The sequence below is a fragment of the Phacochoerus africanus genome, chromosome 10, assembly GCF_016906955.1.
Source record: "Phacochoerus africanus isolate WHEZ1 chromosome 10, ROS_Pafr_v1, whole genome shotgun sequence".
Taxonomy (NCBI): Eukaryota; Metazoa; Chordata; class Mammalia; order Artiodactyla; family Suidae; genus Phacochoerus; species Phacochoerus africanus.
The window spans coordinates 28,796,388-28,823,100 of NC_062553.1; the positions used below are offsets into that span (position 1 = coordinate 28,796,388).

The 26,713-nt window shown below is 39.1% G+C and overlaps 1 protein-coding gene across 2 annotated transcripts in view; it reads left to right on the plus strand.

Moving 5' to 3' along the window:
- The window catches only part of LOC125137777 (NACHT and WD repeat domain-containing protein 2-like), a 110,539-nt gene that overhangs the window by 53,293 nt on the left and 30,533 nt on the right, over positions 1-26,713 (plus strand). The window lies entirely within an intron of this gene.

A 26,713-nucleotide genomic window follows, 5' to 3' on the forward strand; every position in this document is an offset into this window, starting at 1 on the left:
GCTAAGATAGCTCACCCCTTTAGTGATGAGACGAAGACATAAATATCCATAAATATATAATGATCAAGATATTTAAACATGTCTCAAAATAAAATTAAGGCACCATCCAAACATATACCTCGGGTGTAGGTAGCACATTAAACTGCTGGAACTGTCAATTCTTGAAAATATGGGAAAATTGTGTGCTGATTCCTCAGACACTGAAGCACCTCTAACTGAAGATCATATTGGTTAATCATCTTAACAGGATCATACAGCATTAAATTTAAAAGGTATGTGTGTGTTGCTAAAGACCAGACTTAATTATTCTCAAATATTTCAAAAGGCCTTGCTTTAGTACATTTGGTGACTTCTCCCCATAGCCCCACTAGTGAAGTGCATTCCCTTAGAAGATGCACTTCTAGTGCCAATGCTCAGGTGCTCCAAGATGCTTCAGAGAATGGGGGCCAGTGAGTCTCACCTGGCATACCTCCTCCCCCAAATGCCTATCCAAACTGGTATTAAGACACTGAGATGTCCTGACATATATGAAGATCCAAACTGCATTCTCTAAAATATCTATGCCTATTACAATATTACAGAGCCACAGTAATCAAGACAGTGTGGTCCTGGTACCAAAACAGACATACAGACCAATGGAACAGAATAGAGAACCCTGAAACAAACCCAGACACGTACAGTCAATTCATTTACAACAAAGGAGGCAAGAATATAAAATGGGGAAAAGACAGTCTTTTCAGCAAGCAGTGCTGGGAAACCTGGACAGCTGCATGCAAATCAATGAAACTGGAATATACCCTCACACCATGCACAAAAATAAACTCAAAATGGCTTAAAGACTTAAATGTAAGATAAGACACCATCAAACTCTTAGAAGAGAACATAGGCAAAACATTCTCTGACATAAACGCTACAAATGTTTTCTAAAGTCAGTCTCCCAAAGCAACAGAAATAAAAGCAAAAATAAACCAAGGGGACCTAATCAAACTGACAAGCTTTTGCACAGCAAAGGAAACCATAAAAAAAAAAAGACAACTTACAGAATAGGAGAAAATAGTTTTGAATGATGCAACCTACAAGGGCTTAATCTCTAGGATATACAAGGAACTTATACAACTCAACAGCAAAAAAGCCAACAACCCAATTGAAAAATGGGCAAAAGACCTGAATAGACATTTCTCCAAGGAAGATATACAGATGGCCAACAAGCACCTGAAAAAATGCTCAACATCCATGATTATTAGAGAAATGCAAATCAAAACTACTATGAGGGGGAAAAAAACAACTATGAGGTACCACCTCACACCAGTCAGAATGGCCAAAATTAATAAGTCCACAAATAACAAATGCTGGAGAGGGTGTGGGGAAAAGGGAACCCTTCTGCACTGTTTGTAGGAATGTAAGCTGGTACAACCACTATGGAAAACAGTATGGAGGTAACTTTGAAAACTAAATATAGAACTACCATATGACCCAGGAATCTCACTCTTGGGCATATATCCAGACAAAACTCTAAAAAGACACATGCGGAGTTCCCGTCGTGGCGCAGTGGTTAACTAATCCGACTAGGAACCATGAGGTTGCGGGTTCGGTCCCTGCCCTTGCTCAGTGGGTTAACGATCCGGTGTTGCCGTGAGCTGTGGTGTAGGTTGCAGACGCGGCTCAGATCCTGCGTTGCTGTGGCTCTGGCGTAGGCCGGTGGCTACAGCTCCGATTCAACCCCTGGCCTGGGAAACTCCATATGCCGCGGGAGCGGCCCAAGAAATAGCAACAACAACAACAATAACAACAACAAAAGACAAAAAAAAAGACACATGCACCTGCATGTTCATTGCAGCACTATTCACAATAGCCAAGACATGGAAATAACCTAAATGTCCATCAACAGATGACTGGGTTAAGAAGATGTTGTATATATACACAACAGAATACTACTTATCCATAAAAAAGAACAAAATAATGCCATTTGCAGCAACATGGATGGAACTAGAGACTCTCCTACTCAGTGAAGTCGGAAAGAGAAAGACAAATACCGTATGATATCACTTATATCTGAAATCTAATATAGGGCACAAATGAACCTTTCCACAGAAAAGAAAATCATGGACATGGAGAACAGTCCTGTGGTTGCCAAGGGAGAAGTGGAGGGAGTGGGATGGATTGGGAATTTGGAGTTAATAGATGCAAACTATTGCTTTTGGAATGGATAAGCAATGAGATCCTGCTGTGTAGCACTGGGAACTCTGGCTAGTTACTTATGATGGAGCATGATAATGTGAGAAAAAGGAATGTATATGTGTTGTGTGACTGGGTCACCTTGCCGTACAGTAGAAAATTGACAGAACACTATAAACCAGCTATAATGGAAAAAAATAAAAATCAGAAAGTATCTATGCCTATTAAACACGGCTTAAATTCATTTTTTTTCTTTTTAGGGTTGCACCTGTGGCATATGGAAGCTCCTGGGCTTGGAGTCAAATTGGCTTACCCCACAGCCACAGCAATGCCAGGTCTGAGCCGCATGTGTAACCTACACCACAGCTGATGGCAACACCGGATCCTTAATCCACTGAGGTAGGCCAGGAATTGAACCTGCATCCTCACGGACATCATATCAGGTTCTTAACCCGCAGAGCCACAACAGGAACTCCTCAAATCTCTTTAGGAAAGTGTTTTTTCAAGTGATCAGTTGCTACTGGTCAGTGTCCAGTCAGTTGGCAGTCAGCTAGCACTGGGACTAAGGTTGGCACAGACGCTCCAGCAGAACAGTTTGCCCAAGCAAGTCAATACTGTTCTCAGTCTCCATGGGGAATCCGTCAAAATCAAGGTTTCTTCCTCATCCTCTCTTTCTGAAATCATACAAAAGAACACTTTTAACTTTTAAACACACACTCTCTTAGTTTGTAGGTATTTGGTTCACTGTCTGTCTTCCCAGTAGCTGTTATGCCACCTAACAGCAGGGCTGGGGGCCCATCTCTCCTTTCCTCCACGTGCTGCTGGACAGTGCTTTGCTCATGGCAAGGGGGCAGGACATATTGCTAATAATTTAGTTCTTTAGTGAATCCCTGTTTGTCCCTAAAAGCTTTATGGGAGCTCTTTTGATACCTATTTGATGTCTTCAAGAAGAATTTAAGAACAGAAATGTCAATTTAAATATAATCTTCCTATTTGCAAATTGTTCATGAACATCAACTATGACATGCGAATGACATGCTAATGTTTATCATTCTGTATTTCATATGTTGCCAAAATGGACTAACATTACATTAACTGCCTTTAAAATACATTGCTTCTATATATTTGTATCTTCAGTTTATTTTGTCACCAGATGGTGGATTGTATGTTTATTTCAAAGGTTGTGTAGTATAGAAAATTTATATAAGAATATTTACTCTTACTCATGACGTTAAGGGTTTAATGTGCTTTCTTATTAATGTGGAAGAAATCTTCATCAATAGTTATTACTACCAGTTCTGGCAAACCATGTATCATTGGCTAGTACTTAACAAACATTAAGGCTGGGATGCTATGCATTTAAAAAAAAAAAAAAAGATTCACGGAACCCAGAGACCTGCCAGTGAACCTTCTAAACCAATCAAACGCACAGTAAAAGCGTTATAGATGGATGTCAGAAGACAAGTCAAGAGTCTTCATAAGTCACAGGCCGTCTCTCCTCCCCCCCTCCCCCGACACCCTCATGGAGGGGAGGCTTTCTGTGCCCTCAGGTGAGGTCATATAATGGGAGGGGACCACAGAGCTGACACTGTACAACAGGTGTGAGAGCCTCCAATTTTGTTGCCTTAACAATGGCCAGTGTCCCCAGGCCTCCCACACATCACTGAAAGTGTGTTTACAACAGTTTGGGAATGCGTATTATGCTCTTAACAGTTTTAACTTTAGCACACCTTTAACTGGCAGCTGATGCTATGCAATTTCAGAGAAATTTTTGGTACCAAAAATCATTGCCTAGTATGGAATTCCCAGAACTATCTGCTTACTTGTAAAAACTAAGCCTCCCACCCTCAAGCCCCAGGTATTCACTCCCTGTTCTGTAGAACCTGTTTCATGCTGACTTTCCATAAGAAGCAACTAATTAAAAAGGACGTCTCAGGTCCCAGATGTCCATCTCACCTGTTGTTTATTCATAAGGTGGGAGCAGCAAACTAAGGTGGACAACGTTGGTGAAGAGGTGGCTTCTGCATCTATCTCCATGCTCTAGATAGTCCAGTGAAATTGACATGGCTTTGTCTATGACAGTTTTTTCCTGTGACTAAAAAATTTTCTTTTGATAGGTCTGATTATTTTTAAGGATCTGAGACCCGCTTTATGATTGATGAAATATATGGGAATCATTTAAGGCTCCAAAGAAAAGGGTCAGCAAAAAAATGAATCATAGCATATTAGAATTGTACATAAAAGATCATCCAATCAGAGTGTCCCATAATGCTCCCATCCCAGTAAATGACCTGTACCCTGTGTTTGAGTATCTCCAACAGCATCTTTTAATGCCGCCCGTTGGGTGTGGAAAGCTCTGTCTAATCAAATCTGTTTCTCATTTTGGATTGAAAACCGTCTCACTGAAATCATCCACTGCTTCTTACTCAGTGCATGTATTTTAATACCTTTGCCAGAACAAAAGGCAGTTTCACTGTGCGCCCCTTTCCTGATTCCCTAGCCTCGGTTCTGCGTTTCTTCATTATAAGTATTTAATCCTCACTTGCGTTACAGGTTAGGGACAAAATCTGGGTCTTCCTTTGCTCTGATTGTGGCTTCAGTTATCTCTACTGTGTTACCAAGAATGCCTGTAAACTTCTTCTCCTACTCTAATTTGGCTTTTATCTACTCCTGGATTTCCAAATGTATCTAAGGCATTTCTGGGACAACCTTCCAAACCTATAATGTCCTGAATTAAGTAGCATCTTCCCTCCTAGAACAGCTTCCCTGCCATAATTCATTTTATGGCTACTATCCATTTTCCTAGTCTTCCAGGTTGAAAGTATATTTCCTCAACTTTTTATTTTGATATGCAGTCAATCAATCCTCATTATTTACAGATTCCATATTTGTGAACTCATCCACTGGCTAAAAGTTCGTAACTCCCAAATCAATATACTCATGCTTTTGTGGTCTTTCGTGGACACGTGTAGATGGAAGAAATATTTGAGTTGTACACAGCTTCCTGCTGAGGTCAAAGAGGGTGACGCTGTGCTTTTTTATCTCCGCTTCGTACTCCAAACAAGTGTACTTTTCACAGTCTGTTTAGTGCCACACTTTCTACACTCTCTTTGGGTTTTTGGGGGGAGGGATTTTGCTATGTAAAGTGGCCCCAAAGTATGGTGCCAAAGTGAATGCACACAGTGTGTCTGAGCACAAAAGGGCTGCAAAGCGATTCAGGGAGAAAATCTGTGCACTAATAAGCTTTGTTCAGGCATGAGTGTGGTGCTGATAGCCAATGTGACTGCATCAGTGATATATATTAAATAAGTGTCTTTAAGTAGAACACACATAAAACAGATTTTTATGGATTGGTTGAAAAAAATACTGTGACCAGAGGTTCATAAGAACCTAACTTTGTATCTTTCTGAGGAGCAAGTCTTCAGTGTTCCCTAATTCTGTGTTCACAGCAACTTCACAAGACATTATGGCAAACAATGAGAATGGGCTGTGATTTTATTTATTTATTTATTTATTTTGGTCTTTTTGTCTTTTCTAGGGTCGCACCCTCAGCATATGGAGGTTCCCAGGCTAGGGGTCTAATCAGAGCTGTAGCCACCGGCCTACGCCACAGCCACAGCAACAGGGGATCCAAGCCGCGTCTGTGACCTACACCACAGCTCATGGTAATGCCAGATCCTTAACCCACTGAGCGAGGCCAGGGATCAAACCCACAACCTCATGGTTCCTAGTCGGATTCATTAACCACTGCGCCATGACGGGAACTCCCATCCTCTTTTCTCATGACTAAATAATATTCCATTAAGTGTCTGTCTATAGCTCTGTGATTTTAAGACTTACAGAAAAGGTGCAAGAGTAAAATGAATTTCCATATACCCTTCACCTAGAGTCTCCAAATGTTAGTATTTTACCACATGTGCTTCTTCCCTCCCTCCACGTGCGTGTGTATACACACATGTAATATAATGTATATATATATCCTTGCACTTATATGCTTCAATGTATGTTTCCTAAAAATATTCTTATATATCCACAATATAGTTATCAAAATTGGGAAATAAACATGAAGTCAATATTATCTAATCTGTAGATCATATTAGAATTTACCATTTGCCAAATAATACTGGATCGTATGTTGCATTCAGCTGTCCCGTCTATAGCCATCTTTAACACAGTACAGTTCCTTAGTCTTTATCATTAACATTTTTGAGGAGCACACTTCAGTTATTTTGTAGAATGCCTTCAGTCTGTTTGATGTTGCTTCGTGATTAAATTTATATTATGCTTTTTTGGCAGGAGTGTTACAAAAGTGACGTGTTCTCCTCAGGACATTATATTGGATTTGTTCCATTTCTGATGATGTTAGTTGATCATTTGGTTAAGGTCGTGTCTGCCAGGTTTCTCCATTACAAAATTATTGCTAATGTCCCCCAACCAGAGACCCCCAGGAACAGACCTCTGGTTGATCAAAGTTGGGTTTATTGACTCACACCAACTAGGGAGGGTGCATACCATGAGGAACCATGGGGCAGCTCAGAGTGTATTAAGAGGTGCCTCTTGTGTATACATACCACATCTTCCTAATCCAATCGTCTGTCAGTAGACATTTGGGTTGTTTCCATGTCTTGGCTATTGTGAATAGAGCTGCAATGAACCTACAGATACATGTGTCTTTTTTAAGGAAAGTTTTGTCCGGATATATGCCCAAGAGTGGGATTGCTGGGTCATAAGTTAGTTCTATGCATAGTTTTCTAAGGTACCTCCATACTGTTCTCCATAGAGGGGGAGGGAGTGGGATGGATTGGAAGCTTGGGGTTAATGGATGCAAACTGTTGCTTTGGGAATGGATTAGCAATGAGATCCTGCTGTGTGGCACTGAAAACTATGTCTAGTTACTTATGACAGAGCATGATAGTGGGAGAAAAAAAAATGTATACATGTATGTGTAACTGGGTCACCATGCTGTACAGTAGAAAAAAATTGTATTGGGGAAATGCTAAAAAAATAATAATAAAATAGAGGTGCCTACATCAGGTTTGGACTTTTATGTTCAGTTATTGGGAGGTTTCAAGGAAGTGTAATTTTACCCTGAAGTGGGTATTAGTAAAAATTGGGCAATTTCACTGTTGGTTGTATTAATTATTTGTATATAGGAGGCAGGAGGAATGGAACAAAGATAAATAAACCTGTATTTGATAAAGATGCAAAACTCATGTCAGTGTGGAGAGGAGGATGCTGGCCAATTTTTGTGTTTGGACGGTATCATTTTTTTGTGTGTCCACATGTCATTTATGGAATGGTTCTGTTTTTGCTTCATTCCAACACGGTCATAAAGCATCTAGTATTGGTGCAGCATGAAATTATTTGTAATCAATAAGAGAACACCATCACCTAGGTGTGAGAGCCAGATCTCCCATTCGATGATAGGGACTGGTTTTTTTTTTTTTTTCCTTGTTTATTACTATTTTCTCCCTTTGTAATTAGTGTGAGCATCCCTCCTGAGGTAGGTAGATGGGTAGACAGATGGGTGGGTGGCTGGGTGGATGAAATTACAGATGGAGGGGAAGGGAGAAAGCTCTTCCTCATAATAGAAAATTAATTAATAAATGTAAATGATGATGGAAATAGAAAACCATACCAACCGTAACAATTTATTGCGGCAGGGACTTTCAATAGATGCTCTAACTTGTGGGTGGAAGGTTGAAGAACAGCAGGGCATTATATGGTCTCAAAGTATTTCTGTATAAGATGCCTATCAATTACAAAAGAAAAAGCGTTGTAAAGTAGAAAAAGTTTAATCACTCTGGTATGATGGTGGTGGTGGCACAACCTTGACTGAGAAGTTACTGTGTGAGAAGGACTTTATATCTCAGTGGAGTAGAGGATGTGGACATTCTCTGAGGTTTTAAAGGCTCCTGATCTAGTCCTAGGACGTGCACTTTATGTTTCACCAAGCCAGTATTCAAACCCAGGATTGTTCGGAACAGCCATACTATACCAGCTCTTTCCCTTGTATGCTGTCACTCAATTTCCCTTTAAATGTCTCTCCTTTGCACCCTTTCTTTTCTTGCTGTATTCTCTTTTCCTCCTGTCTGGATTACTGCAGCTCTTCCAGGCAGTCCTTCCTATTCCAGTTTCTTGCTTGTCAAATCCGCCATATGAAATCTTTCCCTGTGTGCCTTTCCATAAAAGCACCCCTGCCATGTCACCACCCTGCCTACTTCAACAGATCCAGGCTCCTCAATTTCGAGACCCTCCACGGTGTGGTCCCAGTAGCATAACTGGTTTTCCATATTCCATCAGGAAGTTTTGTTCCTAGACCACTGCCTCTTTCTCTAAGAAGCTCCAGGTTTTCTCCATCAGGAAAGCTCTCTTTTCTATTCTGCTCTTTTTATGAATTCTGCTTATTTTCAGAATCATAGCTTCCACCAAGTCTTCCCCCAAAATGAGTCTGGTGTCTAGAATTGTTCCATTCAGCTTAATATGGAATCATTTTCTGTTTTCCACAGGCACTTTAGTTTTGACTCTTTCTAAAGCAAGCTCCTTTGTGTTGGGGACCATGCAGTGTTTCCTTTAATTCTCCGCCCCCAGTGAGTGCTGGGTACTGGTGGAGTCTGGACAAACGGAGGATTGGCTGACTGATGAATTACTGTAAATGGACAGTTTGCCCAGGTGCAGGTAAACCCCTGTCAGTGAAGGGCAGCTGCACTTGGACGTGGTGCGAAAATGTTTTTCTTGTACTTGACTGAAGTGTATGATGAACTGCTTTTGTGCTGAATGTCCCTCTTTATGTCCTCTCTTCTTTCCCATTTGACTATGAGAAATAATTCCTGTTACACCCTCTAAATTCCCAGCACACAGAGGAACCTCAAAAGACTTGTGACTGTGGGCCTGATTATCATATAACCCCGTACATTGTACAACAAACTATATTACTTGATGTTCTTCCAACGTATCATGAGCATCTTAAGCTGTCCCCACTTTGCTCATGCTGCTTCTCTTCTAGAAGATATTTCCTCCCTTCAACCTGAGAAGATCTTGTCTGTATGTCACTTCCTAACTTAATTGTCATCTTCTCTGATAACCTCTCCTGGATCATAGACAAAATTAATCATTCCTCTCTCTCAGCTTCAGTGACATCTTACTTATCCCTCTATTCCAGAATTTACTCTGCACTACTGAGAAATCCCATTTTGGGCTGACTGCTATCTAGCCCCAGTATGCATGTGGCCCCAGTGGGAATGCTGAGGACAGGGCTGTGTCTCATGTGTCTTTTATTTTGAAAGAAACACCATAGCATCCAATAAATTTTAATGTGGCAAGCCCTTGTGAAGAATTATATATGAATGAAGTCACTCTAGTGGAGTGTGAAATTCAAATTATATCAGAATGAGTAGATCTGAAATGCCACATATAGTTCTTACTGAGTGTTCTTTAAATAGACTTTAATATGAAAGGAAGAGAATAATTAGAGATATGCTAATTTGAAGAAATTTGTTCTCAAAATTACAAAGACATTGAAAACTCTGAAGTTACCAATTTTGTAGTAATTTCATTTACTGAATCATTTTGAAATAAATATGAATTATTTTTGAAAAGAAAAGTACTTTGATATAACAAAGGACAAAGAAATATTTAAGTTTCTTCAACTATATGCATGGTTGTAACATTAATATCCAATTTATTGGCTACCTTAGCAATTTTAGCAAGCAGGCTGAACAAAGAACAAAGCTACTCAAAATATTATTCTCTAAAAAAAATGAGGAACTAAGATTTTCATTCTCATCATGCTCGTTTTATCTAAGATTTTTTAATTCTATCTTAACCCCCGAAACAGTATTTTATGCAACTAGTTTTTTATTATAATGACATACAACATTATTTTATATGTACAATATTCTATTGTTTTCTTTGGACATATACCCAGAAGTGGAATTGCTGGGTCATATGTCAGTTCTATTTTTAATTTTTTGAGGAACTTTCATATTGGTTTCCATAGTGGCTGCGTCAATTTACATTCCCACCTGCAGTGCATGGGGTTTATTTTTTCTACACATCCTCACCAACACTCACATATTTTCTTGTCATCTTGACAAAAGCCATTCTGACAGGTGTGAGATGATAATTCATTGTGATCTGATCTTCATTTCCCTGATGGCTAGTGATGTTGAGCAGCTTTTCATGTGCCTGTTGGCCATCTGCATGTCCTCTTTGGAAAAATGTCTATTCAGACCCTCTGCCTATTTTTTAATCAGATTTTTTTCATTGTTGAGCTGTATGGGCTATTTGTATATTTTGGATATTAACCTCTTATTGGACATATGATTTGCAAATATTCTTTTGTTGATGGTTTCCTTTGCTGAGCAGAAGATTTTTAGCTTAATGTAGCAACTAATTTGTTTTTAGACTTAGCTGTATATTCACCAGTTTCTTTGCACACAGGTGCTTCTTGCAACTCAAACTATACATTTAGGACAATTTTTCTTCTACTTGAAATATATTCTTTAAAATTTCCTTCTAAAGAAATAAGGCACAGAATAGAGAGCACAGAAATAAACCAACAATTATATAGGCAATTAATCTACAACAAAGGGGGGAAGAATATACAGTGGGGGAAAAAGACAGTCTTTTCGATAAAAATGGTGCTGGGAAAACTAGACAGCTGTATGTAAAATAATCAAACTGAACTACTCTCTCATACCATGGACAAAAATAAAATGGATTAAAAAATTAAATGCAAGGCCTGAAGCCATAAACATAGAAAGAAAAAAAATGTAGGCAGTAAACTTTTTTTATCAGTCAGTCTCAGTAATATTTTGGGGGGATATGTCTCCTAAGGTAAAGGAAACAAAAGCAAAAATAAACCAAGGGGACCTAATCAAACTAAAAAGCTTTTGCACAGCAAAAGAAACTGTTAATAAAATGAAAAGGCCACCTTATAGCACGGGAAAAGAAATTTGCAAACAAAGTATCTGATAAAGGGTTAATATCAAAAATATACAAAGAACTTCTACACTCAACATCAGAAATAACAACTTGTTGGGGAAAAATTGGGAAGAGGATCAGAATAGTCATTTTTCCAGAGCAGACATACATATGGCCAACAGGAACATGATTAAACATCATTAAACATCAAGGAAATGCAAGCCAAAACCACAATGAGATACCACTCCACACCAGTCACAATGAATATTCTCAAAATGAAAACAAGTGTCAGAGAGGATGTGAAGAAAAGGGAACCCTCTTGCACTGTAGGTGGGAGTGTAAATTGGTGCTGCCATGTGCAGAACAGTATGGAGAGTCCTCAAAAAATTAAAAATAGACAACGTTATCCAGCAGTTTCACTCCTGAGTATTTATCCAAAGAAAATTAAATCACTAATTCAGAAAGATACATGCACCCCTGTACTCGTTGGAGCATTATTTATTTACCATTGCCAAGATATGGAAGCAACCCAAGTACCCATCAGTAGATGAATGGATAAAGATGTGTGTGTGTGCGTGTGCACACGCATGTATGTGTTGTGTGTATGGTCCTCACAATGGAATATTACTCAGCCATAAAAAAGAATGAAATCTTGCCATTTGCAACAACATCGATGGACCTAGAGAGTATTATTGTAATTAAGACCAGTCAGACAAAAACAAATACTGTATGATTTCACCTACATGTGGTATATGAGAAACAAATGAACATAACAAAACAGAAGCAGAATTATAAATAGAGAAAAAACAGGTATTCACCAAAAGGAGGGATATAGGGGGAGGAAAGAAATAGGTGAGAGAGATTAAGAGGTACAAACTTCCAGATAATAAATGAGTCACAGTTATGAAATGCACAGTGTAGGGAATAGTCAGTAACTATGTAATACCTTTGTATGGTGACATAATTAGGCTTATCATGGTGATCATTTTGAAACAGGGAAAAATTCACTGTGTGTGTAACAGAAACTAATGTAGTGTTATAAGTCCGTTACACTGCAAAAACAAATTCATAGAAAAAGAGATCACATTTGTGGTTATTAGAGGTAGGGGAGGGTGATGGATAAAGACAGTCAAAATGTAAAAACTTCTAAGATAAATACTAGAGAGATAATATGCAACATGGTAAATATAATTGATGCCTTTATATATGAAAGATAAAGTGAATCCTAAGAGTTCTCATCACACCCACACAATTTTTTTCTATTTAATTTTGTGTCTATATGAGCTGATGGGTACTCATTAAACTTACTGTGATGTCATGATGTATATAAGTCAAATCATTATCCTCTGCACCCTAAACCTGTACAATGTTGTGTGTCAAGTATGTCTCAATAAAATGAAAAAAAAGGCAGTAACTCACTTCTTCCTTTTCTAAAAATATCCTCTTTTGCACTTTTTTTGAAAGATAACTTTGTTGTTTATTCTAGGCTGATCATTTATTCCACTCTCAGCATAGTGAAGATAATATTACACAATCTTTTGGCTTCTATTGGTGGTGCCATGTCAGTTGAAAAAATATATTTGTTTTTATGTTGTTGATAATCTTTCTCTTCCTCTGGCTTTTTTTTTTTTTTTTTTGCTATTTCTTGGGCCGCTCCCGTGGCATATGGAGGTTCCTAGGCTAGGGGTCGAGTCGGAGCTGTGGCCACTGGCCTGCGCCAGAGCCACAGCAACACAGGATCCGAGCTGCGTCTGCAACCTACACCACAGCTCATGGCAACGCCGGATCGTTAACCCACTGAGCAAGCGCAGGGATCGAACCCGCAACCTCGTGGTTCCTAGTCGGATTCGTTAACCACTGCGCCACGACGGGAACTCCATCCTCTGGCTGTTTTTAAGATTTTTCTCTTGATGGACAACAAACACATGAAAAAATGCTCAACATCGCTGGTTATAAGAGAAATGCAAATCAAAACTACCATGAGATACCACCTCACACCAGTCAGAATGGCCATCATTAATAAATCCACAAATAACAAGTGCTGGAGGGGCTGTGGAGAAAAGGGAACCCTCCAACACTGTTGGTGGGAATGTAAACTGGTACAGCCACTATGGAGAACAGTTTGGAGATACCTTAGAAATCTATACATAGAACTTCCATATGACCCCGCAATCCCACTCTTGGGCATCTATCCGGACAAAACTCTACTTAAAAGAGACACATGCACCCGCATGTTCATTGCAGCACTATTCACAATAGCCAAGACATGGAAACAACCCAAATGTCCATCGACAGATGATTGGATTCGGAAGAGGTGGTATATATACACAATGGAATACTACTCAGCCATAAAAAAGAATGACATAATGCCATTTGCAACAACATGGATGGAACTAGAGAATCTCATACTGAGTGAAATGAGCCAGAAAGACAAAGACAAATACCATATGATATCACTTATAACTGGAATCTAATATCCAGCACAAATGAACATCTCCTTAGAAAAGAAAATCATGGACTTAGAGAAAAGACTTGTGGCTGCCTGATGGGAGGGGGAGGGAGTGGGAGGGATCGGGAGCTTGGGCTTATCAGACACAACTTAGAATAGATTTACAAGGAGATCCTACTGAATAGCATTGAGAACTTTGTCTAGATACTCATGTTGCAACAGAAGAAAGGCTGGGGGAAAAATGTAATTGTAATGTATACATGTAAGGATAACCTGACCCCCTTGCTGTACAGTGGGAAAATAAAAAAAAAAAAAAAAGATTTTTCTCTTGCTCTTAGTGTTTATTTTCACTAAGATATGGATTTCTATATTTATATGGGATTCTAATATTTATCATGGCTGAAGTTTGTTGGCCTTCCTGAATCTAAACTCTGGAATCTTTCAACAGATCTGAGAAAATACCTAGCCATTATTTATTCAAGTACTGCCTGCTTCTGATCTCTCTTGTCCATCCTTCTAGAACTTGAAAGATGAATGTTAAATTTTAGTATATTATCTATTTCTGCTAACCTGTCATATTTTTCATTTCTTTGTCTCTCTACTACATCCCAGATAAGTTATCCACATGTGTCATTCTGTTCACTTAATCTTTTTCAGCTTTTTATTCTACTGAAGTTGTTTTGCTTGTTTTCTGCTTTCTGCTTTTTAGGGCTGCACCCCGCAACCTATGGAGGGTCCCAGGATAGGGGTCAAATCGGAGCTACAGCTGCCGGTCTACGCCAGAGCCACAACAACTAGGGATCCAAGCCATGTCTGCGACCTATACCACAGCTCACAGCAATGCCAGATCCTTAACCACTGAGCAAGGCCAGGGATCAAACCCACATACTCATGGATCCTAGTCAGATTTGTTTTTGCTGCGCCACAACAGGAACTCCCTCCATTGAGTTTTAATTTAAATATTTTTAATTTCTAAAGGTATCTTGGGTCATCTCTATTGTCTTGTTTCTCATCAATAATTTAGTGTATCAATGAGTGGATTTTTTTCATTTTTTAAAGTTTTATTGAAGTATAGTTGATTTACAATGTCGTGATAATTTCTGCGGTACAGCAAAAGGACTCAGTTATACATACACACATATCCATTCTCTTTCAGATTCTTTTCCCATGTAGATAGATTATCACAGAATATTGGGTAGACTTCCCTGTGCTACATAGCAGGTCCCCGTGGGCCAATCATTTAATATAACAGTGTGCATATGCCACTCCCAAACCTCGAGACCTCCCCCCCACACCTGTTCCCTTTGGTAACCATAAGATTTTCAAAGTCTACGAGTCTGTTTCTGTTCTGCAAATAAGCTCATTTGTATCCTTCCTTATGATTCCACATATAAGTGATAGCATGTGATGTTTTTCTTTCACTATCTGACTTCACTTAGTATGATAATTTCTAGGTCCATCCATGTTACTATAAATGGCATTATTTCATGCTTCTTTATGGCTGATTAATATCCCATTGTATATATGTACCACATTTTCTTCATCCATTTCTCTGTTGATGGACATTCAGGTTGCTTCCACGTCTTGGCTGTAAATTTAGCCTTTATTATAAATAGTGCTGCAGTGAACATTGGGCTGAATGTATCTCTTTGAACTATAGTTTTCTCCAGATAGATGTCCAGGAGTGGGATTGCTTGATCATATGGTAGTTCTATTTTCAGTTTTCTGAGGAACCTCCATATTGTTCTTCATAGTGGTTGCACCAATTTGCATTTCCAGCAGTGTAAGAGGGTTCCCTTTTCTCTGCACTCTCTCCAGCATTTATTTTGATTGTGGCCATTCTGGCTGGTGTAAGGCGGCACCTCAAAGTATTCTTGATTTACATATCTCCAATAGTGATGTTAAGCATATTTTCATGTGTTTTTTTGGCCATCTGTATGTCTTCTTTGGAGAGATGTCTGTTTAGATCTGCCCATCTTTTGATTGAGTTGTTTCTTTGAGCTTCAGGAGATGTTTTTATATTTAGGAGATTAATCCCTTGTGAGTTACTTCATTTGCAAATATTTCCCTCATTCTGTGGGTTGTCTTTGTTTATGGTTTTCTTGGCTGTACAAAAACTTTTAAGTTTAATTAGGTCCCATTTCTTGGTTTTGTTTGTATTTTCATTACTCTAGGGTGTAGATCTGAAAAGATATGGCTGCAGTTTATGTCAGAGAGTATTCAGCCTGTTTTCCTCTAAGAGTTTTATACTATCCAGTCTTACATTTAGGTCTTTAATCCATCCTGAGTTTATTTTTGTGAATGGTGTTAGAGAGTATTCTAATTTCATTCTTTTACATGTAGCTGTCCAGTTTTCCCAGCACCATTTATTAAAGAGGCTAGCTCCTCTCCATCACATATTCTTGCCTCCTTTGTCATCGATTAGTTGACCATAGATGTGTGGGTTTATTTCTGTGTTTTCTATCCTGTTCCATTGATCTCTGTTTCTGTTTTTGTTTCAGTACCACACTGTTTTGATGACTATAGCTTTGTAATGTAGTCTAAAGTCAGGGAGACTGATTCCTCCAGCTCCATTCTTTCTCAGGATTGCTTTGGGGTCTTTTGTGTTTCCATATAATTTTTTAATTTTTTTTGTTGTTCTAGTTCTGTGAAAAAATGCCTTTGGTAATTTGATAGGGATTGCCTTGGGTAGTATAATCATTTTGACAAGTTTATTCTTACATTCCAAGAGCATGGTATATCTTTCAATCTGTTTGTGTCATCTTTGATTTCTTTCATCAGCATCTTATAGTTTTCAGAATATAGGCTTTTGTCTCTTTGTGTAGGTTTATTTCTAGATATTTTATTCTTTTTGATGTGATGGTAAGTAGGATTGTTTCCCTAATTTCTCTTTCTGATCTTTCATTGTTAGTATATAGAAATGCAATAGATTTCTGTGTATTAATTTTGTATCCTGCCACTTTCCAAATTCAATGATGAGCTCTAACAGTTTTCTGGTAGCATCTTTAGGATTTTCTATGTATAGAAAATGTCATGTCATCTGCAAACAGTGACAGTTTTACTCCTTCCTTTCCAATTTGGATTCCTTTTATTTATTTTTCTCCTCTGATTGCTGTGGCTAGGACTTCCAAAACTATGTTGAATAAAAGTGGTGAGAGCAGACATCTTTGTCTTGTTCCTGATCTTAGTGGGAATTCATTCAGCTTTACACTGTTGAGAATGTTAGCTATGGGTTTGTCATATGTGGCCTTTAGTATGTTGAGGTAGATTCCCTCTTTGCCAATTTTTGGAGGATTTTTATCATAAATGGGTGTTGGATTTTGTTGAAAGCTTTTTCTGCATCTATTGATATGATCATATCATTTTATTCTTCATTACACAATGGTGTATCACACTGATTGATTTGCAGATATTGAAATATCCCTGCATCTCTGATGTGATGTATGATTCTTTTAATGTATTGCTGGTTTCAGTTTGCTAATATTTTGTTGAGGATTTTTGCATCTATCTTTATCAGCAATATTGGCCTGTAATATTCTTTTTTTGTGGTATCTCTGGTTTTGGTATCAGGGGTGATGGTGGCCTCATAGAATGAGTTTGAGAGTGTTCCTTCCTTTGCAATTTTTGGAAGAGTTTCAATAGGATAGGTGTTAACTCTTCTCTAGATGTTAGATAGAATTCACCTGTGAAGCCATCTGGTCCTGGACTTTTGTTTGTTGGAAGTTTTGTTTTGTTTTGCTTTTTAGGGCCATACCCGCAGCACTTGGAAGTTCCCAGGCTAGGGGTCAAAATGGAGCTACAGCTGTAAGCCTATACCACAGCCACAGCAACTCGGGATCCATGCTGCATCTGCAACTTACACTACAGCTCATAGCAACACCGGATCCCTGACCCACTGAGCAAGGCCAGGGATCAAACCCATATCCTCATGGATACTAGTCTGATTTGTTTCCACTGCACCACACTGGGAACTCCTGTTGGAATTTTTTTAATCACAGTTTCAATTTCAGTAATTTTTATTGGTCCATTCATCTTTTCTCTTTCTTCCTGGTTTAGTCTTGTAAGATTGTACCTTTCTAAGAATTTCATTTTTATAATATACCCCATTTGGTGATGGTATATATGTTGCTGGACTCAGTTTGCTAGTATTTTGTTAAGGATTTTTGCCTCAGGGTTCATGAGGGATATGTATTGGTCTGTAAGGTTTTGTTTGTCTGTTTTTTCTTTTGATGTCATTGTCAGCTTTAGGATAACATAGCAAAGAATAAGTTGAGAAGTGTTCCTTCTCTATTTTCTAAAAGTGTAAGGGATTGTTTCTTTAAATATTGATATAATTTATCAGTTAAATACTCTGGGCTGGTGATTTTCTTTGGAAAGATTTTTAATAAATAATTTGAATTTTTTAACTTTTTATAGATCTCTTCATATTTTCTTTTCCTTGATTCAGTTTCAGTCATTTCTATTTTTGAATTAGTTCATTTTACTCAGGTTTTCTAATTTGTTAGAAATAATTATTGTACATAGTATATGTACACCCTTATAATTTTTTAAATTCTGTAGCATCAGTGTGTCATATTGCTCCTCTTTCATTCCTAATTATGATAATTGTCTTCTTTTTCTCCTTAATCAACCTAACTGAAAGTTTGTAAATTGTATTGATCATTTAGAGAACCAACTTGTGGCTTTATTGATTCTCTGGGTTTTTTGGGTTTTTTTTTTTTCCTCTTTTCTGTTTTCTTCCTTCAGCTTACTTTGAAGTTCTCTCTTCTTTTTCTAGTCTCTCTTTTTCTTCCCAATTTCATTGACATATAATTGACCATACAGCACAGTATAAGTTTAAGGTGTACTGCATAATGATCTTGAAGTGATTATTATGCTAAATTTAGTGAATATCCATCATATAGTAAATAGATACAAAACTAAAGATATAAAACAATTTATGTGTGTGATGAGAACTCTTAAGATTTATTCTCTTAACTTTTTTTTTTTTTTTTTGGTCTTTTTGCTATTTCTTGGGCCGCTCCCGAGGCATATGGAGATTCCCAGGCTAGGGGTCCAATCGGAGCTGTAACCACCGGCCTACGCCAGAGCCACAGCAATGCGGGATCTGAGCCACGTCTGCAACCTACACCACAGCTCACGGTGACGCCGGATCCTTAACCCACTGAGCAAGGGCAGGGACCGAACCCGCAACCTCATGGTTCCTAGTCGGATTCGTTAACCACTGCGCCACGACGGGAACTCCTCTCTTAACAACTTTTATATAACATACAGCAGTGTTAAAATATATTTATCATATTGGACATCACATCTCTATTACTTATAACCTAAACTCTGGAGTACAACTTAAAGTTTCTGACTGCCTTCATCCAATTCCCCTCTGCCACCACCCCCACCTCTGGTAACCACAAATCTGATCTCTTTTTCTATGAGTTTGTATGTTTGTTTTTGAAGTATAATTGACCTTCAACACTGTTAGTTCCCCTTACACAGCATAGTGATTTTTTTCTGCACATTTCAAAATGATCATCACAATAAGTCTAGCTATGATATGTCACCACAAAGATATTTAGTTATTGACTATACTTCCCACACTGTACATTCATACCCATGACTCATTTATTTTGCCACAAAAAGTTTGCACCTCTTAATGTCACTCACCTCTTTCTTCCTGCCCCAACCTCTGGTAATCACCTGTTTGTTATCTATCCTTAAGTCTGTTTGTTTTGTTATGTTTGTTCATCTGTTTTGTTCTCTAGATTCCATATATAAGTGAAATCATAGACAATGTTTGTTTTTATCTGTTTGACTTAATTCATTTAGCATAGTACCTTATAGTCCATCCATGTTGTTACAAATGGCAAGATTTTAGTTTTTTAAAAGGCTGAATAATATTCCTGTCTGTCTGTGTCTTCTTTATCGATTCATCTATGAATGGGCACCTTTAGGTAGCTCCAATATTGTGGCTATTGTTGATAATGCTGCAATGAGCATAGGAGGGCGTTATCCCTTCTAATTAGTGTTTTTGGTTGAATACCCCAGAGAGAAATTGCTGGGTCACTTGGTGGTTCTATTTATAATTCTTTGAGGAATCTCCATAGTGTTTCCATAGTGGCTACACCAATTTACATTCCTACCAACAGTGCACAAGGGCTTCTTTTTCATCCTTGCCTTCAGTTATGTATTGTCTTTTTGATAATAACCATTTTGACAAGTGTGAGATTATATTTCACTTTGGTTTTGATTTGCATTTCCCTGGTAATTAGTGATGGTGAGCATCTTTTCTCCTATTGGCCATACATATGTTTGCTTTCTTTCATCTTTTTCTAGTTTCTTAAGGTTGAAGCCTAAGTTACCAATTTTAGGCATTTCATTTCGCTGTAGGTGTTTAAAAATACAGGTGTTTTTCTAACCACTGCTTTAGTTGCATTTCTTAACTTTTGACAAGCCAGGAGTAAGTCTTCCCCTCTCTACCACTGGATCTGTGTGGGTTGGAGGACACATGCAAAGTTTAGCTAGTGTTTAAGTCTGTCCCAGCTGTTGCTTTACACTGAACCTTTTTATATTTCCACCATCCACATACATGGCTCAAAGTCAGCCAGGAGCATGTTGATAGCTTTCAATCTCTTATGTTGATGGGTAGCCCTCCTTAGCCAGGAATTTGCAGAGAGCTTATCATTATCAAGGCTTTCTATGGCTAAATTATTTCCTTAATCTCCTTGATAAATTTGAGTGAAGCTACAGGTTAGGTGAATCACTGGGCTTCCCCATTTGTCTGCTTCTGAGGCCACTACTGCTACTAACAACGCTGATGGACGTGTTTTCCCATGCTCGGCTCCAAATCAAGTGAGTCCTCTTTGGCAAGGATGGAACTGATGTGCTCAGCAAGACCCTCTCTGATGTGGGGTCTGGGAGAGGGAATAGTTAAGGGGGGATGGAGAGACTCCAGGCAAAAATTTCATTGACTCCCACTGTTCTTACCCAAAGTTCAGTTGTTTTTTATTAACAATCCCCTCCCACTTTGTTTCATGTCTTTGGTTGATTTACATTAAAATGCTTATTTTGAGGAGTTCCCATCGTGGCGCAGCAGAAACAAATCCGACTAGGAACCATGAGGTTGCGGGTTCGATCCCTGGCCTCCCTCAGTGGGTTAAGGATCCGGTGTTGCCGTAAGCTCTGGTGTAGGTTGCAGAAGTGGCTCAGATTCCAAGTTGCTGTGGTGTAGGCCGGCAGCTCTAGCTCCAATTCAATCCCCAGCTTGGGAACCTCCACATGCAGCGGGTGTGGCCCTAAAAAGCTAAAAAAATTAAAAATAAATGCTTATCTTGACAATTTTGTCCAGTTTTTTTCTGGCTTTGCTTTTTTTTCCATTTTTTTAAAGTTTTATAGAGGTATAGTTGATTTACAATGTTGTGATAATCAGTTTTGTCCAGTTTCATTACTGCTTGTTGGGAAGAGTATTTGCTAAATCTGCTCCTCACTGTGCTACACTCTGTCATACATTCCGTGACATCTCCCCGGATTCACACATTGCTATTAATGCTGTCCACAGAGTCAACTGTTACTTAAAAATGACAGTGGATTTTAATTTATTTTGGCTTTATGGAGATAAATTCTTTAGTTGGGTTTAATTACTATTTTAACTATAATAGCATCTACTTGCTCATTTATTGGGTACTAGCTATGTACTGTAATCTGCTCTAATTTCTGTGCTATAAAGATATGAGGAAGTCCCTGTCTTCTATGAATTCACAAATAGAATGGGGAAACAAAACTAAAAATAAATAACCATAATAAAGTACAATACTGTTGTTCATGCTGTTACAGAGGGGTGAGCAGGGCATACCTATCTCTGACTAGTAAGAATTTACAAACTATGCTGCCTTTGCCTGGGACTCAGGAGGGTTGGAGTCTGCCAAGCAAAGGGGATACAACAGATAGGAATTCTAAGCATGGAAAGCAGTATGTGTAAAGACAAGGCTCAGGTGCAAGTAATATCTGAAAATACCCTGGAGGGCACATGGTCAAGAGCCATAGAAGATGGAACTTAGGTCAGGGTTGCATTTACACCTGCTAAACACTCTGGCCTTTATCCTCTGGGCCACCAGATGCCAACCAAGGTCTTTAATGATCAAACTAGTTTTCACTTTTGTCTTAGAATTTATCTCTGTAGAGCATAAGACTATGAGGGGAGGCAGATAACAAATCAATCAAGTAGGAGGCTCTTGGACTCTTAAGGGTTGAGAGATGGTACAAAAATAGAGGGGAGCCAAAAAAAAAAAGGAGCAGCCAAATTAAAAAGATGTTTATGATAAAATTGACAGGATTTGGTAATATTAAAATAAGGAATGGTGAGTGTAGCTGGTCAGGCATGCAGAGGACTTGGAGAGCATGGAGAAGAGGCAGCTCTGGGAAGCTCCCAAACAAGAAATCAAACCAAACAGCAACAAAAAATGAGGTAGAATGTCCACATGATTCACTGGCTAAGGGGCCAGATAGAAAGGAAGAATCCAGGCAAGAGCAAACATACAGAGACTTGGGAAGCCAGACTGGAATGACAGCTGGGAGTGGATCCTAACTATGTTTTCTGATATGCCAAGAAGGAAGTGACTGATGTCCATGCTCTGCAGTTTGGGTGAGGCAGGGGCAGTAAGAGGTTCCAATCCAACATGGTCACTTGGGCACTCTTATTTTTTCAAGTTTTATTGGAATGTCATTGATTTACAATGTTGTGATAATTTCTGCTATACAACAAAGTGATTCAGTTATACACAGACACATATCCATTCTTTTCCGAGTCTTCTCCCATACAGGTTATCCCATAATATTGGGTAGAGATCCCTGTTGACCGTCCATTCCATGTACAATAGTGTTCATATTTGGCACTCTTATTTTTAATAAAAAGTTGGAATTCTAAGCCCTGCTTGAAGTGGGATATAATGATATTGACTGATAATTCTCCCCTAAGTAATGTTCTTTGTGTCGATAATTCAGATACTGCACAGACACCATCATTAACTCAGAAATCATAGAGGAATTATTTAGAAAGCAACTCTTCAAAAACCTACTGGTGCTACCAGAGTGTTAATGCATCTTTTCAAAGCATTGAGAGCTGGGCAGATGCAAATGGATGAAATGACTGTAAAGAATAAATGATGACATACCTTGTCTTGATCTACTCTTTTTTAAGAAGTCCCTTTTTATATGTGACATTCTGTGACTTAACTTTTCCTATCCAGGACATTCTAGTGTTTTTTTTAATTGCCAACCATCTAGGTTTGCTGTCAGTATGAATCAGGTTTTTAATATAATTAAGCTGGCTTATCTGTCACCCATCATAATTAATCCATTCTATTTTAATTACTTTTCCATTTCCAGAGCCAATCATCCTGCATTAACACAAATATGGGAAAATCTGAGTCATTTTTGTAATAACAGAATGCCTGTCATACACTTTCCTCACATTTTTTAAAAAGGTTCAGCATAATTTGATAAAATATATTACTCTTTTACCGGAAACATAGAAACCAGAAATCAGTAGTTGGGTTCATTCACTTACTTCATGAAGCCAACTTCCTAACCCTATCATATATTTCCCAGAATTTCACAGTCTTGATTCTCTACCCAACCACTGACATATTGTAATGTAGGAAGCCTTTCTCTTTCTGGAGATAATTGCAGAGAAGCACTGCCTTTCAGCTCATTTTTATCGCTGGTGCATGTGTGGGTGACTTGAATCCCTGGGAATGCAGCCACAAAAGAGAAGGAAGAAGGTTCTGAGTCTCACTGAGCTCACATGGTAGTGACAGAGACAGAGAGTAAACAAACGTCATCAGTAGTGATGAAGAGTAGGAAAAAAATTTTTTTTGTCTTTTGTCCTTTTAGGGCCACACCTGCAGCTTACGGAGGTTCCTAGGCTAAAAGTCTAATCAGAACTGTAGCCGCCAGCTTACGCCAGAGCCACAGCAATGCCAGAGCCACCGCAACGCCAGATCCAAGCCACATCTGTGGCCTACACCACAGCTCACAACAACGCCGGATCCTTAACCCACTGAGCGAGGCCAAGGATCAAACCCGAAACCTCATGGTTCCTAGTTGGATTCGTTTCTGCTGTGCCATGATGGGAACTCTCAAGTATGCAAAGGATTTAAAGAAGGTGGTATGGAGTTCCCGTTGTGGCTCAGTGGTTAACGAATCTGACTAGGAACCACAAGGTTGTGGGCTCGATCCCTGGCCTCGCTCAGTGGTTTAAGGATCCGGCATTGCCATGAGCTGTGGTGTAGGTCACAGACGAGGTTCGGATCCCGTGTTGCTGTGGCTCTGGTGTAGGCCGGCGGCTACAGCTCTGATTAGACCCCTAAACTGGGAACCTCCATATGCCGTGGGAGCGGCCCTAAAAATGGCAGAAAGACAAAAATATAAAAATAAGGTGGTGTGATAGTGGTTCTGTAGCTGGAGGGTTCGGAAGGCCTCCCTGAGGAGGTGGCATTAAAGCTGACACTTTTGAATGGCAGGAGATGCCATGAGGTGATCACAGGACTAAGCATACCAGGAGGAAGTCACAGCTAGAGCAAAGGCCGCCAGTGAGAATGTAGTCCAGGAACCAAATGAACACCATTGCTGCTGGGGTGACCTGAACAGGGCAAGTGGGAAGAGATGAGGGAGAGAAGATCGAAAGGAGTGTGGATTTCATTCCTAGTTCCATAAAGAGCTGCTGAAGAGAGGGATGTGATCCAATTTACATTTTTACAAGATCAGTCTCAACTGCTCCCTTCGTGGAGAATGAATTGATGGGGGCAAGTGTGGAAATAGAAGGACAGAGTCCAGATGAGAGATGAGCTTGGTCTTGTACCAGAGATGCAAAGAAGTAAATTCAGGATGTGTTTGGGCAGATGGAGCAAGATAACTTATTAATGGGTTGGCTACTGGGGGGGTGGTGTATTACAGAAAGGGAAAAATCTGGCACAGATAACTCAGATTTTTTTGTTTCGTAAATACTAGGACCCCAACATCCCTTAACCGTTTGTGGACATTATTCATCATTTTCAAAGACTGATTCTTTGCACAGTTGCTTATTTTCCACAGCTAGAACAAAGGATAGCATTTGGCTTGCTAGAGTCAAATCCAAGTTCTCCAACTTAATGGTCATACGACCTCAGGCATGACTCTTAACTCCTTTATATTTGTCTCCACTTATTTAAAAAAAAAAGTGAACTAATAATTTTCTTTCATAGGGTCATTGACAGAAGTGACTAAGGAAATAACACACAGAAATATTTAGCACAATACTAGTCTACAGTAAGCACCCAGTAAATGTTATACTGTATTTCTGTCTTAGCCTCCTATTGCACATTCGGGTTTCAGTACCCAGTAATAAGAGTTAAAATATTTTTAAAGAAGTTTCTGCTCATCTTAATTTTTTCATATTACTTGAATATTATTTTTTTAGAATATCTTACCAATAATCTTTGTTTAATCTGTTCCCAAATTCCGCATCTGGTAGCATGTCTTCATTTTTAAAGTGTCTTTGTTATTTGGGTTTTAAACATCTGTAGCCCCTTTTAGAGAGATTGAATGTTATCAGCTTTACTGAGAAGTTTGTGTTTTCAGCCTGTAAAATGGGGTGAGGGAGGATGGCCATCTGATCCCAAGATTATATAAATCATGTAAAAGCTTAGTCCACTGCCTCCAAGTGCTGTCACGGCACTCGGGCGCTGCTCAGGTGACGCTCCTCCTCTTGCCGTGGATTCGGTCGCTGTGGGATCTGCGGTGGGAAAAGACCCTTCTTGTTGAATCCCAGGGTAACCTGGAAGATCTGGTTGGTGTTGACTCTTTGGCTCCCATGTAAACACGGGTTCCTATCCCTCTGTCAGGCTGCTTCTGCATCTCAGACTCTGGAGGTTGGTTGTTTACATCTCAAAGCAGGCTTGAAAACAGTAGGAAAGGAGAGTAGGTCAACATGGCATATGGTTGAATTTGTATGGACAGATGTGCTTGAGCATAACAAGGACAGTCTTTCAAATTGGTTCCTTAGGAAGAAGTGTGGTATGCAGATGTTTCCTAGTTACGGCTGGGATTGAGGTACATTTAGCAAAAGGTACTTTATGTGAGATAACACATTAACCTAATTTTTAAAAAGCTCTGCTTCTCCTCTTAAGTTAGTTCAGTGAGGAACAGCCTGTAAGCATCTTACAGCAGCGTTATCATTGAAGCAGCTCATCGTTCAGCACAGGTGGCTCTGGAATCCCTTTCTGTGAAAAACATTCAGCATCAAATACATACATATTCTGCACCACTTCTGGTTTTAGGTTCTCTGTTATATTTTTTAATGACGTGTAATATATATATATATATGTGTGTGTGTGTGTGTGTATATATATATATGAGTTCTCTGATGGCTCAGTGGGTTGAGAATCCACCATTGTCACAGACATGGCCAAAATATATATATGTATATATACACACACACATATACATATATTTACACACATGTATATTACATACCTATAGATATACATATACATTACATGTGTATATACACATATATTTATTTCAAAGCTTTTATACACTGTGGCACATGTAAAACAATCCCCTCTCTGATGTAACAGGTCCCTAAACCCAGGGTGGAAGATGTTAAGCCACTGGCCAGGCCAGTCTACCATGTGAGGAATCTGCTATTTGGGATGTTGGCTTCCCCAGTTTCTCTCTCCTGTTGTGCCAACTGCATAGAAGCTGGACTGAATCTTGTAAAAGTAGCATTATTTCTGAATACTTTAGGAAATAAAGTCTGGGTGTTTGGGGAAAATCAAGAACTAATCAGTGTGCGTGGGTTGTTTACACTTAATGAGGATGAAATAGCTGAGAGTCCTACAACTTTTCCTTCTACTTCTTCCAAAGACGGTGGGGTTGTGTCTATGTACAGGCTCCAAGTGAGGGCCTAGGTGGGTATGAAGAATTAACTGCTAATTTCCAGATCTACCAGCACCCACAGAACTTAGAGAGGGGCTCCCATCCATCCTGCATGCTTGGTAGAGGGTCTCAGGTCCCCTGCTCTGTTGAGAGCAAGTCCCCTCCGGCAGATAGCCCATCACTCCACAGTGCAGCACCCCAACTTGATATTAATGTTAATATTTATTTGTAAGCTTTTTGTCTAGAAATATGTAC